The following is a 19,267-nucleotide window of genomic DNA, read 5'->3' as shown; positions in this document are numbered from 1 at the left end:
TCCGGTGGTCCGAAGTTCGAATCCCGACTCGGCCAACGCGGAATCAGAAGAATTTATTTCTGGTGATAGAAATTCATTTCTCGATATAGTGTGGTTCGGATCCCACAATAAGCTGTCGGTCCCGTTGCTAGGTGACTAATTGGTTCCTAGCCGCGTAATAATATCTAATCCTTCGGGCCAGCCCCAGGAGGGCTGTTGATCAGCTCAGTGGTCTGGTAAAACTAAGATATTCTTAACTTTAACGCGGAATTCCTTTCTGGCGAGCAATATGCGTCTCAAATCAGAGACAAATTCTGTGATCGTATCAGTAGACAAAATGTAAATTCTAGTTCGGTCATTCGAGAGGATTGCTGGAACGAGAGGACATGATTGGGCGAGCAAAACTGGAATTCCTGGCAGGGTGCCGTTAATGATAGAAGGTTGGGGCGGGGGGGGGGGAAGGGGTGGAGTTCTCGGTATAATGGAATGCGGCGATTAAATTCATGTGTAAAGACAAATAATGTTGCTATGCATAGATACATACATACACGCATACATACAAAGAAGGGCAGTGCCGATTTGATATCTTCCAAAATGAAGTGTTGTTCATTTACATACAGGAAATTTTATTCATAGAAATATAAAAATTCGTGATATATATGATATATATATATATATATATATATATATATATATATATATATGTATATATATATATATATACATACATACATCATATATATAGATATGTACTATATAGATATATATAGTCTATATATATATATATATATATATATATATATATATATATAGTTATATTATATACATATATATATATATTCTGTTTTATTCTACTCTACCTGTATTTCAGGGCCGGCTGCACCGTACGCAGAAAGTTGAAATGAAATCGGTTCCTTTAGAACCGAGGCTTAATTCCCATCACTAAATCTTGCAGAAAGGTCAAGTGATTCATTAAAGACGAATGGCCTCAGGAAAGTATTAAGGCCGGGGCTTTCATTTGCATTTAAAAAAAGAGCTTTATAGATTATCATAATGTTGCTGCGCAATGCGCATGCGTTAGATCTCTAATAATAACACAGGCACAGAGGCTCACACATGAACGATGCGCCAGACAAACAGACAAACGGACAGACAAACAGACAGACAGACAGACAATGTGTGTGTGAGCGAAAGAATGGTTATGAATTGAAAACTCCGAGAGAGAGAGAGAGAGAGAGAGAGAGAGAGGGAAGCAGACAGAGAGAGAGAGAGAGAGAGAGAGAGAGAGAATGCGTATGAAGTGCAAAATTCTGTCCCCTATAAAATCTGCAGGTGACACTCATGGCGTCCTCTCCATTTCCCAGAGAGGCGGCTTCGTCCTTTTCATCCATTTCGGATCTGAGCCGAAAATTCGCCAAAATTTTGGAAATATTTTTGAAGGGAAAATTCTCCATGAAATGTTTTCAAAGCAGCGTCTGAGGTGGATGAGGAGAACTCGCGATACGATGAGTCCACTCGGGCATTTTCGTCAAAAGAAAGAGAGAGAGAGAGGAGAATAGATAAATGAGAGAGAGAGAAATAGACAAATAGAGAGAGAGAGAGAGAGAGAGAGAGAGAATTTATACTCAACAAATTCCATTACCCAGTTTGAACGAGTGAACACTTAAATATGTCAAGGAATGTCTATCTCTGAATGAAGTTTATATGAAAAGGATCGGATACTAAGTCAATCATTTTTATAGCCCTGTGGATGAAAGTAGGGAGATGTTACATGATCTGGTGAAAGGCCATCACCCAAGTGGAGTGAAAAATACCTCGTGGAGAGTATATGTGTCTGTAGTTTATTTTACATGATATATTGTGACAAAGTATCGACTATTATCTTTTCCTCTCTCTTTCTCTCTCTCTCTCCTCGATGTCTCCTCGGATGGACGAACAAGTCTTTGAGACATCTTAATCCTTGTAACTCTCTCTCTCTCTCCTCATTCTTCCTTGCCGCGAACTACAGCAGTCCACTATTCTATTCGAATCGAGTTCTATAGCACTTGTGCTACGAGAGAGAGAGAGAGAGAGAGAGAGAGTAGGTCTTTCCCTTTAACTGGGTATTGGAGAAAACTGGCGTGTCTACTTTAATTTGCCAATAATAAGTAATTCGGGCTCCAAGTAATGATGACTGTGGCTCCGAGTTCATCGTGCACCTTCACTGCCTCTCACCAAGCTGTAGAAAAAGTTAATTTTGTTAGTGCGTTACTTCCAACGCCCCCCCCCCCCCCCCCCCCCCCCACCCCCCCCATCCCCCCCCCCGCTTACTCGGGGTGTAAGCCTACAAACTACATTTTTGTCGTTGTTCTTGTTGTTGGTGTTTTTGTTGGGGGGTGGGGGGGGGGGGGGGGGGGAGGCTAAAAAGGTCTTAGAAAGCTGTTTCACGTTGATTTAACGATACAGGAATTTTAGGATTGGATATTTATGATTTGTATTTATTAGGATGAAAATATTAAAAATAAATACTGTGCATGTTAAACAGTAGGGGAGACCGGGGCTAGCTGGCTACAGGGGTAAGTTGGCACACTCAAAATAACTTTAAAGTTTACCAATGGATGACTCTAATACATATACTGTGTAACTGCCACGTGGTTCCTCAGTTACCAGCAAAATTCTGTAGAGATAGAACGTAGGAGCTCGAATTTATGAGACAAATTTTGATTTTGATGGTAGTAAGTAAATTTTTTCATCTTTCTGTTATTTCCTATAACATCAATACATTCATGAAAGATTATTTTTCAGTTATATCATAGTTTTCCTTATGGTTTAAAGATTCTATACCTTTAAAATTAATCATTCAAGGCATCTTGGTGTTGAATGGTAAGTGTTTTTGTACCAAATGTAGGGATGGGGCAAGTTGGCACGTGTACAGACTTGCCTCTCGTTATTTGATAACAATATTAAGCCTATTTATTTATATAATTTACGCTTTGTTTCTGAATTTTGGAAGAATAGTGAGATTAGTGTCCTATCATTTCCTCCAAATTGCTCTCACAAGTTGCAGCCCCTGGATGTTAGTGTTCATAGACCTCTGAAGAAATGTGTTAACAGGGCGTGTGATTCGTGGATGACTTGTAATCCAGGATCAAGTATGCCCATCTGTGATATTGCTGGTAATGTTTCCTCGTCTTTACCTCTAGCTGTCACTTATTCTGATGTTTTCAATGGGTTTAGGATTGATGGAATTTCAACTTTGAATACAGACTATTTCAAGATTTTGATTTTACGGGTGGTTATGTAACAGATTGAGAGATGTCCGAAAAGACACATGGGCTTCAGATCAGTCATCAGCGTGATACAGAGTTTAAGAACTGCTCCTGTTGCTTCAGAAGAAAGCTCAGCTGAAGACAGCCTGTGTTTGGTAAGCCAGGAGAGGTGTGGGTCCAGTGCAGGGCATGTAACATATGGGAGCATGAAGACTACTGACGACGATTTATTTGACACCTGCCACAATTACAACTAGATGATGATCTGAAGTAATACTAATGCCTTATATTTTGTATTTTGGAATTTCAGAGGTTATTTTTGCTATTTGATTTAAATGCAATGTAGAAATTTTCTTTTAATTATCAATGTGCCAACTTATCCCATGGGGCAAGTTGGCACAAAAGTTATTTTTTTCTAAAGCTTATTGTCACCTTATGTTGAAAGCAAACAACAATTATTTTGCTATATGATAAAGAAGAATGTTAATATTTTTCAATGGTGGTAAGAATTTTGCAAAAATGTTCGTTTTATATTCGCAATAACCAAAAATTGTGAAAAGTGTGCCAACTAGCCCCGGTCTCTCTTACAGATTTATTAGAATGAAAATATGAAAAATAAATAGTGTGCATGTTAAACAGTACAGAAAAATTATTTCTAATAAAATTTAGCGTATTTATTTTAATTTTCGTTGGTGTAACAACGCGCTATTTTACCGTAGATTTTAGCACGTGTTCCGAGTAAGCTGGAGGTCTGATCAGGTCTTGTTTTTCTTAGTCACCCTAACTTTCGAGTTCAATCTGTGATAACTGTAGCTACAATTAAACGAAAAAAATCCCCGATTCTCGTCATCCTTGTTATTGATGTTTCTTACTGTTTTCTTTGTCCTTGCAGGAGGATAGTGCCGTCAGTGCGCCTCATGCAGTGCACTTTATGCTTTGTATTATTTCCTTTAGCAGCGTCCCTTCAGCCTCTAGCTACAAGCCCTTTCATTCCTTATGCCGTACCTCCATTCATATAATCTTTCTTTAATCTTAATGCCTTCCTCCTGTTACATCTATAAAACTTTTTACTTTCAACTTCCGTTTCAGCGCTGACTGACCTTATAGGTCCAAGCGCTTGGTCTTTGGCCTAAATTTTATATTTCATTCCATTATGTTTATTACTTGTCTGACTCATTTCCTCTGTAATAAAGTAAAGCATAATTAAGTTTATGGTAAAAGTCAGAATTTGAAGGTTGAATCCAGACTAGAAATTATGAGCCAAAAGACTCAAACTGTTTTATCAAACCTAGATTCAAACCCTTCACTGACGCTACATAAGCAGCACGTCTACCTCTTTTGTAGCCGTATCTCGTGACCATTTTCACGTTCAGTAATAATTATTTATTTATTTTCTGGAACACATCAGTATATTCCCTTTTCTGTAGCACTTCTAGTTTCTCTGCTCACTCTGATATATTTTCTTACCTATGGTAATCTTTTCATAGCAATTTCGTACGGGTTTATTCCGTGAAACGCCAAATCGTGCTCAAATACTACTCTCTGCGCGGTCGAGACTCTCACTATTTATTCAGGAGCATTTAGAGAAGTACAGAAATAATACATTATGCTTTGACAGAATTGCATATCAGCTGCTGCCATTATGTTTCTGTACGTGTCCACCATTGTCAGAACCAAGAAAATTGGCTTAAAATTGTGCCTCACACTGGAATAAAACTCAGGACCTTCGAGTGAAAGGCAAGGGTGCTACCAACAGAGCCACAGAGATTACAGAAGACAGTAGCTCCAAGGTACTTACACAGTAAGTACCTAAGGCGTTACCGCCACTGAATCCATTTGACGGAAATCAACTACTCTCGCGACTTTTGTGGCTCTCTTGACACCGAGTGCACTTTCTCTCTCTCTCTCTCTCTCTCTCTCTCTCGGGAGTTCTGGCCTCGTTCCCGATGGAAGGTTGAAATATATTTCTATTTCTCGCATGATTGCGCTCTGATTTCCAAAACGAAATTTGCATAATCTGCTTCTAGGCTTGTGGTCGTCTAAGGTTTGTTGTCGTTTGACGGTGAAATTTGAAACCGGTGTATCGACAGCCTAGCTGTTCTCTCATTCTTTCTTCTTTTCTTGAGCCAGTTTACCGACAGCCTTTTCTTTCTTTCTTGCTATCTTTCTTTCTTTCTTTCTTTCTTTTTTACCTTTCTTCTTTTCTTGAGGCAGTATATCGACAGTCTTTTCTTTCCGTCTTCCTTGCTATCTTCCCTTCCTTCTTTCTTTCTTCCTTCTTTCTTTCTTTCTTGCTTTCTTTCTTTTTTTCTTGACCCAGTACATCGACAGTCTTTTCTTTCTGTCTCTTTTGCTCTTTCCTTCTTTCTTTTTCTCTTTCTTCTTTTCTTGAGCCAGTATATCGACAGCCTTTTTCTTTCTTTCTTTCTTGCTATCTTTCCTTCTTCCTTTCTTTCTTTTTATCTTTTTTCTTTTCTTGAGCCAGTATATCGACAGTCTTTTCTTTCTTTCTTTCTTTCTTGCTATTTGTTTTTATTGCTATCTTTCTTTCTTCCTTTCTTTCTTCTTTTCTTGAGCCAGTATATCGACAGCCTTTTCTTTCTTTCTTTCTGGCTATCTGTCGTTCTTTCTTTCTTTCTTTCTTTCTCTCTCTCTTTATTGCTCTGTCTTTCTTTTTTACTTTCTTTCTTTCTTTATTGCTATCTGTCTTTCTTGCTATCTTTCCTTCTTTCTTCTTTAATTAAACCAGCATTCTTTCATTCTTTCTTTCATCATTCTTTTTTCCTCCTCTTTCTCTCTTTCTGCTCCATAATGAAAAGGCATTTCATTATGAAATCTTCTCTCGTGAAATCATCATATTAATGGATGAAATAATGTGACAAGATTCTGCGTCTACGCGAAAATCAATTAAAGAACCTCGATATAATTAGAAAAAAAATCATTAGACTTATTTGACAGACTCTAGACCCCATCTTGACCGATTTGGCCGAGTGAGTCACTTGGTAGAATAACCGAGAAAAATATCGAGTAATGCAACTATTAATTTTCGGGGAAGAAGTAATATATGCAGGTATTTGGAAATGTCTCTTTTTAAAAAATTAACCTTAGTAAGCTGTATAAAAATTAAATTAATGATATAAATCATGTTTCAAGAAGTGTTAGTTGTGACTTTATTTAATCTCTGTACTGTTTTTATATCTATATATTCATAAGAAGATTAATCTTTTAATTATTCACATACTCTACTGCTCTTACTCCAAAAGGTCCAAATGTGTTGCCATCCTTTTCATAATTATTCATTTACCTGTCTATTTCCATTATTCAATCTGTCTATTGAGAGAGAGAGAGAGAGAGAGAGAGAGAGAGAGAGAGAGAGAGAGAGAGAGAGAGAGAGAGAGAGAGAGAGATGTAATAAATCAGAAACAAAAAATCACAAAACGTTTTGAATTCTGAATTGCAAAATGAATTGAACTTTACACGATTTCAATTTTCATTCGAAAATTTTGGGGCGGTATTTGCCCGCTATTTTTTTCTTTACTTTTCTTTCCCCATAACAAGCAATAATTCCTTTGAAATATTTGGCAGATTTTCAGGCGGTTTACAAATATTTCATCTTTTCCTTATTTGAAATAGTGCAGGTTATATCCGTCATAAATCGTACTTAAAGAGAACATGACTTCTTTCTTTAAACATTCAAAATTACTGCGATAAATTTTTCATTAATGCTTTAAGACAAGCGACACAAAATCAGTGCAAAAAATGTCACGGATATAATCATTGTCAATTAGTTTTTCACTAAATAGAATAATTTTATTTCGTCTTTTTATGATTCAATGACAAATTCTCTATCTTCTTGACGATTTTTTTTTTTTTATACATCTCCCTATACATTTTTAGTTTCCCCACCTTTTTCCTTTTCAAGTTATTTTTACGTTCAAAGCCATCTCCATCACTCAGTCGCATCTCCTTTCAAAGACTTTTCCCCCCACTTTCATGCTTTAATATCCCAAAAGCACTCGACTGGAAGGGAAGGGTCTTTTACAGAACCTCTGATATATCCAGCAAATGAAAAATAGGAGCATATTTCGTCTGTTAGCATTTATATTGAAACCTGAATTCGAAAGATCTTGAGATACTCTCCAGCCTTTGTCTACTTTTGTCTCGGATTCCCAAAGTTTTTTGTTGCTCAAGGTCCAAGTTCCATATGATTCCAAAAAAGTCCGAGTGATTCCCAATAGCCTTTTTACATCGAAGTCAGGGAATCTCAGTCTTTTTACATTTAGGTCAGGGAATCCTATTCTGGAATTCCCTTTGATTCCAAAGTCTTTTTACACATAGGTTAGAGAATCTTTACCTGGAATTACGTCTGATTCCAAAGTCTTCTAATATCTATGTCAGGGGATCTCAGCCTGGAGTTCCCTCTGATTCCAGTCTTTTTACATTTAGGTCCAGGAAACTCAAGATTTGACATTTCCCTTCGTGAACAAGCCCAAAAAGTATCATTTGCAGAGTCATTTCCTTAGTGTACATGTGAGATCATACAGTTTAGCAGGTTTCCACGAAAAGGTACGGTGAGTTTTTTATTTTTTTATTTCTTTAAATTACTATATTAATTTGTTTACCGTTCTGGATGTTTTTGCTTCTTTTAGACTGACGAGCTTTACCTAACATTACCTATCTTGACAAGAAGAAGAAGAAGAAGAAGAAGAAGAAGAAGAAAAACCCAAAACCAAAACCCATAATCATGTTGGAAACCATCAGTTTGCTAATATTTGGTAGACCGTTATGAAGCTATATTAAAGCTATATCTTCACATCTCTCTCTCTCTCTCTCTCTCTCTCTCTCTCTCTCTCACTTAATCTCGCGCTCCCCAGTCGAACCGTAACCGATTTATTCACTTAACAGGAGATGGAGGAGAATTGAACTGGAGGATTGGAACAGATTTATCGGAATATTTTTTTTTATCTTCCAGAATTTCGTTCTGTTGATGGATTTCGAAACGATGGATTAACCTGGGATTTCTGAGCCGGGGAGAAAAAGAAGAATATTTTTAAGGAAGTCTCTCGTCTGGCTGGGAAAGTAAGTTGAGATGAAATTTATGTGGAATTTTCGGTGAGTTTATTTTCTGGTTGTGTTCGTGTCAGTCAGTTTCCCCCTAAGGTATTTCAGATGAAGTGGAAGTGTTCTTTTGCTTTGTTTGTTTTTTTTCATGATTTTTTATTCATTTATCCATTTTAGTTTTCTGTTCGTCCGCACTTTTTCTCTCTGCCCTCAGATCTTAAAAACTACTGAGGCTAGAGGGCTGCAAATTGGTATGTTGATCATCCACCCTCCAATCATCAAACATACCAAATTGCAGCCCTCTAGCCACAATGATTTTTATCTTATTTAGGGTTAAAGTTAACCATGATTGTGCGTCTGGCACCGTTATAGGTGCCAACAACACAGGTCACACTGGGCTGTGACCGAAGGTTTCATGAATCGCGGCTGAGAGTTTCATGGACCATGGCTGAGAGCTTCATACAGCATTATACGCTGTACAGAAAACTCGATTTCCTCGGCGCATTTCTTACTTGTTTTATTTTCAATTTATTTCAGCAAGTTTTTCTCTAAAAGTATTTCAGCTCAGGCACAATTTTTGCTTTTGTTTTAATCGTCATATTTTTCCTGTGATTCGTTTGAGCAAATATTCCTCCCTCGAGAAATTCCTTGAGTAAAATCTTTCTTTTCCTGTTGTCATGATTATTTCTCTCAAAATATTTCAACAGTTGTGAAACTTGTTTTTTCTTTAAGTTTTCCATTTTACTTTTTCTCCATGCAACAAACCTTCATTAGACACTTTATGGTATTTAGAGAAGAGTAAAATATGTGATGCGTGAAAAACATTATTAGGAACCTGTAAGTAACCAAACTGTATAAGGAACCTATAGTAGATAAGCAAAGTGAATAAGTTACGAAAAATTTAAGAAACGAAAAAGTAGATAGACAGACATATATACAGAACGGAGGAGAGGAACAGCAGAGAGAAAAAGATTGTGAAAAAAAAGAACCACAACAAAATAGAGAGAAAAGAAGAAGCACAACAAACCGGGCAGCTGAACAGATGTCAAAGTTTTCTTATAACCTTCCAGCCCCAAAAGCAGCTTAGCGAAGTTCAGAGTGGGAAAGAATCGGTCTTCGAATTTTCGTTCAATTCAGCAGATAAAATTCCTCCCCCCGTTCCATTTCTATTTCCTCTTCTACCAATTAGAAACTCTTGAACCCAATAAGAAACAGTTTGGACTTTTCTGAAATACGGGTGAGTTTCCGACCCAATATTTTGTAAAATCTTGGGGGGAAATGTGGCAGGAGATTTGATCTATTTGCGATGGAGATATCGGACCTATTGGCGTACCCAGGTGGAATTTACATATAGAGCAGTGGTTCTCAACTTTTTTCGGCCCGTGCACCCTGTCAGAATGTCATACCCTTCTCCTCCCACCCCCCTTCCAAAATTGTCTACCTCGAAAGGTATACTCTAAATAATATGCGACAAAATACTAACAAAACACACAAGCTAGGTGGGAGAAAGCCCAGCGGGACCTCTCAGTAGTGCGTACCGACGCACACTGTTTCGTGTAATCCTAGAGGCAGTTTGAGCCTGCCAATCTGTGGTCATAATTCCTCCCCTAAAACTATGAAATTTCCCCCTTAGTGGGGAGTTCCCCCATGGTTGAGAATCGCTGATATAGAGGACCTTCTGTCGTCAGTCCTTTTCCACTTAAAATCCTGCCTTTCACTGTCTTGGCAGAGTTAATGATGTTAATTCTGCAGTCTGCTCTTTCACCGAGGAATACCGAGTGTTCTCTCCCATCTTTGAATATACCCTGGTCAGCCACTCTTCTGCTGAGTTGTCTGGATGAATCAGAAGTTTAAATTAGACCTCTTATACCCTTTTAACACCTTCCCACACTTACGGTTCGTCCTACCCAGGGTCCATGCTGACTGGCATCAGGATTAATACAGTGCAGGGTTAGACCGTCCCGTCGTTATTTGCGTTATATTATTTGGTGACGCATTGGTAGGTGGCCATAAAAGAAAACCAAGAAAACAAGTAAATTAAGGGTCACTATTGTAATTGTTTGCCCACACCCATTCTTTATCTCTTTCACGACCTTGTGTGAGAGAGGTCCCCCTAATCTTTCAGGTACTGAAGATAGTTTCCTTGTTCTTCACTCCGGTGGGGTCAATACTGACTGATGAATTTTTTTACCTGAATCTCAGTTACATCAGCCACGTGACATCATGCGCGAGATTGTCCTATTTTGGTCAGAAACGGTCTAACCCTGTGCTCTATTAATCCTGGCTGGCTTGAGGCCAGTTTCATCTAAAATCAAGTCCCCTAGCTGCAACCACTTTCGTTCCTTTTACTGTACCTTCTTTCATACTCTCTTTCTTCATCTTACTTTCCACCCTCTCCTAATACTTGATTCATAGTGCAACTGCTTTGAGGTTTTCCTCCTGTTACACCTTTCAAACCTTTTGCTGTCAATTTCCAGGTCAGCTCTGTATGGCCTTAGTTGCCCCAGGCCTTGGCCTTGGCTTATGCCTTAAAACCCATCAATCAATCAATCAATCTCAAATCAACCATCGACCAAGGGTAGCCATTCAGTCATACTATTCTAATGTATCGCAAGATTTCAAGTTTACCTATAACCTATGTAATACGAAAACTCTGTAATGTTTGTGTGTTTGAATGCACACTGGAAATCCCGGAGGCTTCTGGGCCTCCATCCACCTCTCCCTTCCCCTCCTCCATCCCCTTCCCCATTCCCTTCCTTTCCAAACCATCCCTCCACCCCAACCCCCGCCACCCCAAACCCCAAAACTGGTGCTGCCGCTGCCCGCAGACTTGGTAACTAATATTTTTTTTTTTTTTTTTTTTTTTTTTGCCAGAGAGTTCCAGATCGTACATTTAATCATTTCCTTTTGATTTCTCGTACTTAAAAGAAACATACGAGCACCTTCACTAAATAATATATTTTCCTATAGTAGATTCATATCAACCGTGCATTTGATGCCTAGGCCCGTCCCTTACGACGCTCCTGATTGGCTGTTGATAAGCCAATTGCAGGGCTGGAAACTCTCAGTCTCTTGAGAGAGTTCATATGGGTAGGATGTATGTTCCACCTCTCCTGAAGGATACGTTTGAAAGACATATCCCTCAGGAGAGGTGGAACATACATCCTGCCTATGTGAACTCTCGAGAGAGCCTGAGAGTTTCCAGCCCTGCGATTGGCTTATCAACAGCCAATCAGGAGTGTCGATCTACTATAGCAACACAGGATATTAAACGCTGCATCCAAGTTATTTAGCAACTGCTGTGAGCATACTATAGTGCTCACTATTTGTCGGTAGATTGTGTGAATTAATATGGAAACATTGAAATTTTTTTTTCCATCTTTTAATATTCAACTTGTTATGAGTATTTGCAAAAAGCATGTGTAATATTACTTCGCATCCTGTACTTTACTTAACATAGTGTCAGGACGAGTAACGCGGCTGGAACTTTGGCCAAACGCAGAAAAATTTTCTTACATCTCCTTTGAATTCTTTTGTCTTATAAAGTATCCGTGCTATCATTGAAAATGCTGTTCTTTTCTGCGACTAAAAACCCTGTCTAGAATTCAGTGCTTTAAATAAACATGTCAATGAAAGCGACACCACGTGTTACTTCCTCTCTAAGGTAAATGATCAACTGTCATTCAGGGTTTTCCTAGGCAGCGCCGGATTGGTCAGCTAGTGCTTATTAAGACACAGTTCAACTGGCAAACGTTGTCTGTAAATATTTTTGAGTCGCTTATTGATTAAAGAATTGATATGACTCGTTATTATTATCTCCTCTTAATTTCACAGAATCTTGTCTTTTATACGTGAGTGTGTGTCAGTTTATAAATATTTGAAATGAAATATCATTTCGTTTAGGCCTGAAATGTTCAAACTTCACAGTAAGGAGGAGTCGACTCGAGCTGTCGAATAAAACTTTTAAAAATGAGAGAGGGAAACAATGCTCGCGTCAGTCATGTGCAGAAGACAATCGAGTCCTCTTCGATCCCTGTCAGTCTCGGAGAGTTGAAAGGAGAAGGGTGAATACCAGCGGAAAGGTCGAGACAGAGAATCTTGATAATTTTAAATGCCTTTTCATCTTGGAGGTGGATGAATCTGTGATGTATTTGAATAAATATTTAGTAACGTTCTCATTTATAAAAAAAAAATTATATTCTCAGCTTTGAAAAAAGACCTAAGGAAGAAGAAAAAATCAAAATTATGTATTTGTAAACACCTATGAAAAAAATTAGAATACACAATAATTAAAAAATCTACTAATGTTTGTTATTTTCAACTTTCGAGAACATACGCGGGAAAATTTTTAGTTTTTCAGTATGTCAAATTTTCAGAAAGAAGTTCAACAATTTTATCAGTTACAGATCGGGTAGATTATGCCAATGTTTCTAAGATCTGTGACTTTTTGCCTCGAGAACAGATACCTTAGTTCATTTCAGCGTAACGGGAACTTGACATATTGAACAAGTAAAAAAATTATTTGTCAAACCAGAGATTTCGTATTTGGTTTGTTTTAAATGCTTGAATTTTACCATGACATCAGAACGAACAGGTTGGGGGATTAAAGTGCCAATGAATACTGTAGATTATGAAAGTCTTCTTTGGGAAGCACAACTCATGTTAATTTAAATGTAGAAATTACGAGTGGGGAAATGGACTTGGGAATGCAGTGTGCATTCGCATATTTTCAATAAGAATGCGAATTATTTGCGGAGTGAAAGGGGACTTTCTATAGAATGGAAAACTATTTTGAGGATTCGGGCCTCTGCAGAAAATGACGGTGCTTAGTTTAGATTTAATCAGTCATATTCTAGCTTGGACCTCTGTTCAAGGGAATAAGGCTTCCAATGTGGACCTCTGAACTCGGGACAACTTACCGAGATGCAGTAGGTATGAATGAGTTGAATATAAAATTTAGGCCAAAGGCCAAGCACTGGGACCTATGAGATCATTCAGCGCTGAAATGGAAATTGACAGCTAAAGGTTGGAAAGGTGTAACAGGAGGAAAACCTCAAAGCAGTTGCAAGTATTAGGAGAAGGGGAAAAGTAAGATGAAGAAAGAGAATATGAAAGAAGGTACCAGGTAAAACAAGAAACGAAAAAGTTTGGTTTGCAGCAACAGGGGCCGAAGGCACGCTGCCAAAGGAACCTTAAGATGATGCCTAAACAGTGCACCGGCATGAGAGTCCATTGACGGCACGCTAACCCCCTACGGGCAGATGGTGTGGAGTCGAAATGGAATGGAATTTGCGTTGCGTTGGGAATTCATTTCTGATAACCAAACTGAACACTTCACCTCCCCGGAATGGGAATGGGAATTGTTCGAAATGGTGAAGGACCTTTCCAAAAGAATGAAATTCATTTTCAGAATAAACTTAGCATTCGCATTTGCCAGCCTTTAAGACGCAGGCGAAGAACTGTTCAGTCCCCATTTATTTTTTCATTATCTTTTTCTACGGCAAGAGAATTTTCTTGCATTTCACGAATATGAAAATATCGCTTGAAGTGCCCTTTTGAACAGTGGAGTGGCCAAGGAAATGATGGCTTCCAGCCGTTTGAAAAATACCAGAATTCCCTCAGTGAAAATGAGTACATAACTTGCAATAGGTCTATTTGTTCACTTTTAAAGCTTAGCCTATGTGCATATGTGTACATAAGCATATTATGCCTAGGTAGTCATATGAAGCCATTTTTATATTCTGTAGTGGCTGCGTTTCTAGTCTGCGGATGATTTAATCTATTTTGTTCAACTCCACTCTTGAGTGTGTAGTTCTAGAAGGTATCGGTCACCTTCCAGTTTTAAGCAAACATTTCTGGGTGAAGTTGCTGCCCCTCTGGCCCTATTGAGCATGGCTATGACCAACTGCTGTCAGCTAAAGAGAAGTAAACTCACTTACTTTCCCCCAACCACCTTAGAATCCATCTCAGGTCTCAATGGTTGGTGAGGCGAGGCTGGAACCACCGAGCCATGGGAACCATATTTACACATGCAATACTATATATTATATATTATATTATATATATATATATATATATATATATACTATATTAATAATCTTATATATATATATATTTAAATATATACGATATATATATATATATATATTTATAATATTTGATATATATTTACATATATGTATATATATATATATATATATATAGTATATATATATTATTAAATATATACATATATATATATATTATATATATATATATATATATATCTATCTATATATATTACATATATACTATATATATATATATATATATATATACTATCATATATATTTTATATATATATATATATAAATATATATATAGTAGATATATATATACATATATAATTTATTATAATAGATATATATATATATATAGATATATATATATATAATAAATATATATGTATATATTATATATATATAGGGATTCATATATATATATATATATATATATATATATATATATATATATATATACGTATATATATATCATATATATATACTATATATATATATAGTATATATATATATATGATATATATATATATATAATATATATTTTATAGTATATATATATATATATATATATATATATTTATATATATATATCTATATATATATATTTATATATATATAGTATATATATATATATAAGTAATAGATATAGATATATATATATATAATATACATATATATATATATATATCATATATATATATATAATTATATATAGATATATATATTATATTATATATATATTATATATTATATATTATAGATATATATAGATACAGATATATATATTATATATGTAAATATTTTATATATAGATATATATATATAATATGTATATATATCGTTATCTATATTATATGTATATATATGTATATTATATTATTATATATCTATATAGTATATATTTATATATCTTATATATAATATATATTATATATATATATATATATTTCTATATATATATCATATATATATATATTAATATATATTATATATATATATATTCTATATATATATATATATATATAATATAATATATATATATAATATTATATGTATATAGCTACATATATATATATATTATATATATATATATTTATATATATATATATGTATATATATATATATATATATATATATAGATAGATAGTATATCTATAGATATATGATTATATATTATACTATTAGGATAATATATCTATATTAATAGGATATGATATAGTTATAGAGATATATATATATATATATATATAGTGTATATATGTATATATTATATATATTATATATATAGGATATATAGATATATATAGTATATATGTATATACTATATATATATACATATAAATAACTATATATATATATATATATATATATATATTTATAATATAGGATAAAAAATAGAGGCGTGTGTATCTACAGAACAACAAACGAAGATCAATCTAGGTACAGAAGTGACCGAGATTACAGGGAAACAGTATTAAACGTAAATAGATGCTCCTTTGTCGCCACTACAATAAGACACATCATAAACACTAGTGGCAACATCACACACACACAAGACAAACAGGTTGAATACATGTCAGCGACTGAGGATCCATGAGGGCTCATCCACACATACAATAGAAAGTATCATAAACACATTTCGAAACATATCTCACACACATCACAAACACATTGAATACATGTCAATGACTGAAGCTCCAAGAGAGCGCATCTACACATATAATAAACATGTCATAAACATACGTCGAAACATGTTGCACACATCACAGGTTAAATACAAGTCAGTGACTTACTGGTAGGCCTAATCAGTGCTTCATACAACTATCTTGCGTTTACCAAAGATTTGTTCCCCACTTACAGTAGTTTACCTGTTTTCAACTTGTTTCTGATATTTATGCGACAAGTTTTAGACGAGTGTTTATGACATTCTTAACCGTAATGGGGACACATCGTTACGGGCATTAGCGGTATTGTGAAGAGAAGAGTATTTTCTAGAATCATTTCAGTAAATGAGTAGTTATCGTACTATTTGGCTCGTTGTGTGTAGGTATAGATGCCTTCTCAAACTTTCCAGTAGAAAAGTTTTATTTTTTGTTTGTTTGTTTGTATGGTGTTTTTACGTTGCTTGGAACCAGCGTTTGGTTATTCAGCAACGGGACCAACGGCTTTACGTGACTTCAGAACCACGTCGATGCACAGTCTGCACTTCATCTATCACCAAAAATAACACTCTCCCTCCTCAATGGAATGCCCCTTGAAATTATTTTGAATAATAAAAAGAATATATCCTGACTTTTCAAGAATTAACACTTACTGTTCCTGACCAAACATCACATCTTTTAATGATGCAGTTATCATTCTCCCGTGTTTTGGAAATCCATCAATTATTCCTTTCACACAAATAATTTTTTATATCTCAAGCAAAATCATATAATTTAACTTAAAAGTATAATTAAACATCATATTCGATGCTGTTTCAATTACGTATATGTTTCAAAAGGTCTCTCATTCCTTAAAAAGAACATTTGCTCTATAAGGTCCAAGATTGACTCTGAAAGGAATATAAAAGCTTATTCAAATGCAATTACCTTCATCTAATAACTGAAACAGTATTTATCGTGTTATGCCATAACAGTAGATTATATCATACATATAAATATATATATATATATATATATATATAATATATATATATATATATATATATATATTTATATGTATGATATAATCTTACTGTAATGGCAGTTAGACTTAATCATACCATATAAATATAAATATAAATATTATATAATATATATATATATATATATATATATATAATATATATATATTATATATACATCAAGCTACAATGGTCCTTTAATATCTAATTCGCTCTTAAACCTCTGGTATAAACTTTATGCCTTACTCGCGGGTGGTGGGGTTGGTAAAGTAAAAGCTTCACTGACGGTTCCATAGATTTTGAAATGTTCCTTCTTGGGTTCGTGAAAAAAATCCCCCGTTCGGTTAAGCAAATATATGAAAATTATATTAACTTTCGGGCGGTAGAGCGAATTAGATATTTAAAGGAAATGTAGCTCGATGTACGTATATGAATCCACGGTAATGTGAAACTGGGGACTTATATATATATATTATATAATATATTATATTATTAATATATATATTATTTTATATATTCTATTATATATATATATGTGTGTGTGTGTGTGCGTGTGGTTGGTGTGGTGGGTGTAATGATATAATCTAACTGTTATGGCTATAACACGATAAATACTGTTTCAGTTATTAGATCAAGGTAATTGCATTTGAATAAGCTTTTAATATTCCTTTCAGAACGTCAATTTGGACATTTGGACCTTTAGAGCAAATGATTCCTTTTTTAAAGGAAATGAGGGGCCTTTTTTGAAACATTAATACGTAATTTGAAACAGCATCGAATATGATGTTTAATTATACTTTGTAAGTTAAATGATATGATTTGCATTGAGATATAAAACATTATATCAGGCGAACAGTAAGTGTTCAATTCTTGAAAAGTCAGGGAAATATTTCTTTTATTATTGGCCGCAATAACTCAAAGGGGCAAATTTTCATTGAGGAAAATGGAATGTAAATATATAGTAATATTAATATAGTTATATTATATAATATAATATATATATATATTAATATAATCAATATATATATTATATATATATAATTATGAATGCCAACATGTTTATGTTCCAGCAAAAGAAACTGAAACGCAATAGAGCAAATTCCAACCCAAAACTTGTTGATAAACATATGACTTTATCTATCTTGAAAAAGAATATCTCGTGGGTGTAAAGACATCACTAAGCATCCAAAGGGCACCAAAGGGGTGGGTGTAACGAAGGGCTTCCCTGAAACAGGCGGTGGTTCTGCCCATGGACATAGTAACTAAATAAACTCTATGCACGTATCATCCCTCCATTTTGAATATTAGGACTTACTCTCTGGGAAAAGGATACTGCGGGGGTTTTTGTTTTTGTTTGATTTGTTCTGTTTGTTTTTTTTATTTGGGGTGTTTTCACTCTACGTTGACCATGGAAACCAGTGGTGTTTCATCAATGGGCGGAACCAACGGCTTTATGTGGCTTCCTGAACCAACGTCGAGAGTGACCTTCTATCACCAGAAATAACGCATCTCCTCAACTCCTCAATGGAAATTGGTAGCCAGAAATCGTAACTTGCTGACAAACCGAGGTGGGAACACCAACACCACATACCGAAACCACGCCACTGAGGTGCTTAAGGAATACTGTGGCGAGGTAATGAACATAACTGGCACTAAAGCCGGTCGGGTTGGGTGGGAAGGGGGGTGACCATGTGAAAAAATGCCAGAACTATTAGGTGGTCCCCTAATGCCATAGTTTTCAAAAGATGCTTGAGATGAATATTTATACCTCCCAATAACCTTACCTTGTTAAAAAAGACAGCTTATTAATGTCTAATATCCAGAGTTCTTTTGAGGTTTGCTGAGATGAATAGTAACACTCCGAATGCTTCTATGTCCAAGTTCAGCCCAGATAAGAATGGTGGGGTGAGAAGGGATGAAAATATAAAAATGATTAAAAATAAATGGCTTGGCAATTTTTGTAATTTAAAGCAATTATTCTTAAACGGGAAGGGAAGAGAGTGAAGAAGAGGTGTTGTGAGATAGAGAGAGAGAGCGAGAGTTAGAAGGGGGCTGTTAGGGGGGAGGATTAGAAGGAAGGAAACAGTGGAGGGAAAGTTTTGATAAGAAAAGACGAAGAGAGAGAGAGAGAGGAAGGAGGATGGTCTTCTTTTTCGTATTCCTAGTTAACCTTCTATTGTACTTTCTTTCAAATGAAACAACAATAGTTCTTTTTGGAAAGATTGAAAATTCAAAGTCATCCCGCGGCTCCTGGCGGG

Source organism: Macrobrachium nipponense, chromosome 23 (assembly GCF_015104395.2).
Source record: "Macrobrachium nipponense isolate FS-2020 chromosome 23, ASM1510439v2, whole genome shotgun sequence".
NCBI lineage: Eukaryota > Metazoa > Arthropoda > Malacostraca > Decapoda > Palaemonidae > Macrobrachium > Macrobrachium nipponense.
The sequence above is the reverse complement of the archived record's forward strand: the minus strand, read 5'-3'. Positions refer to the sequence as shown.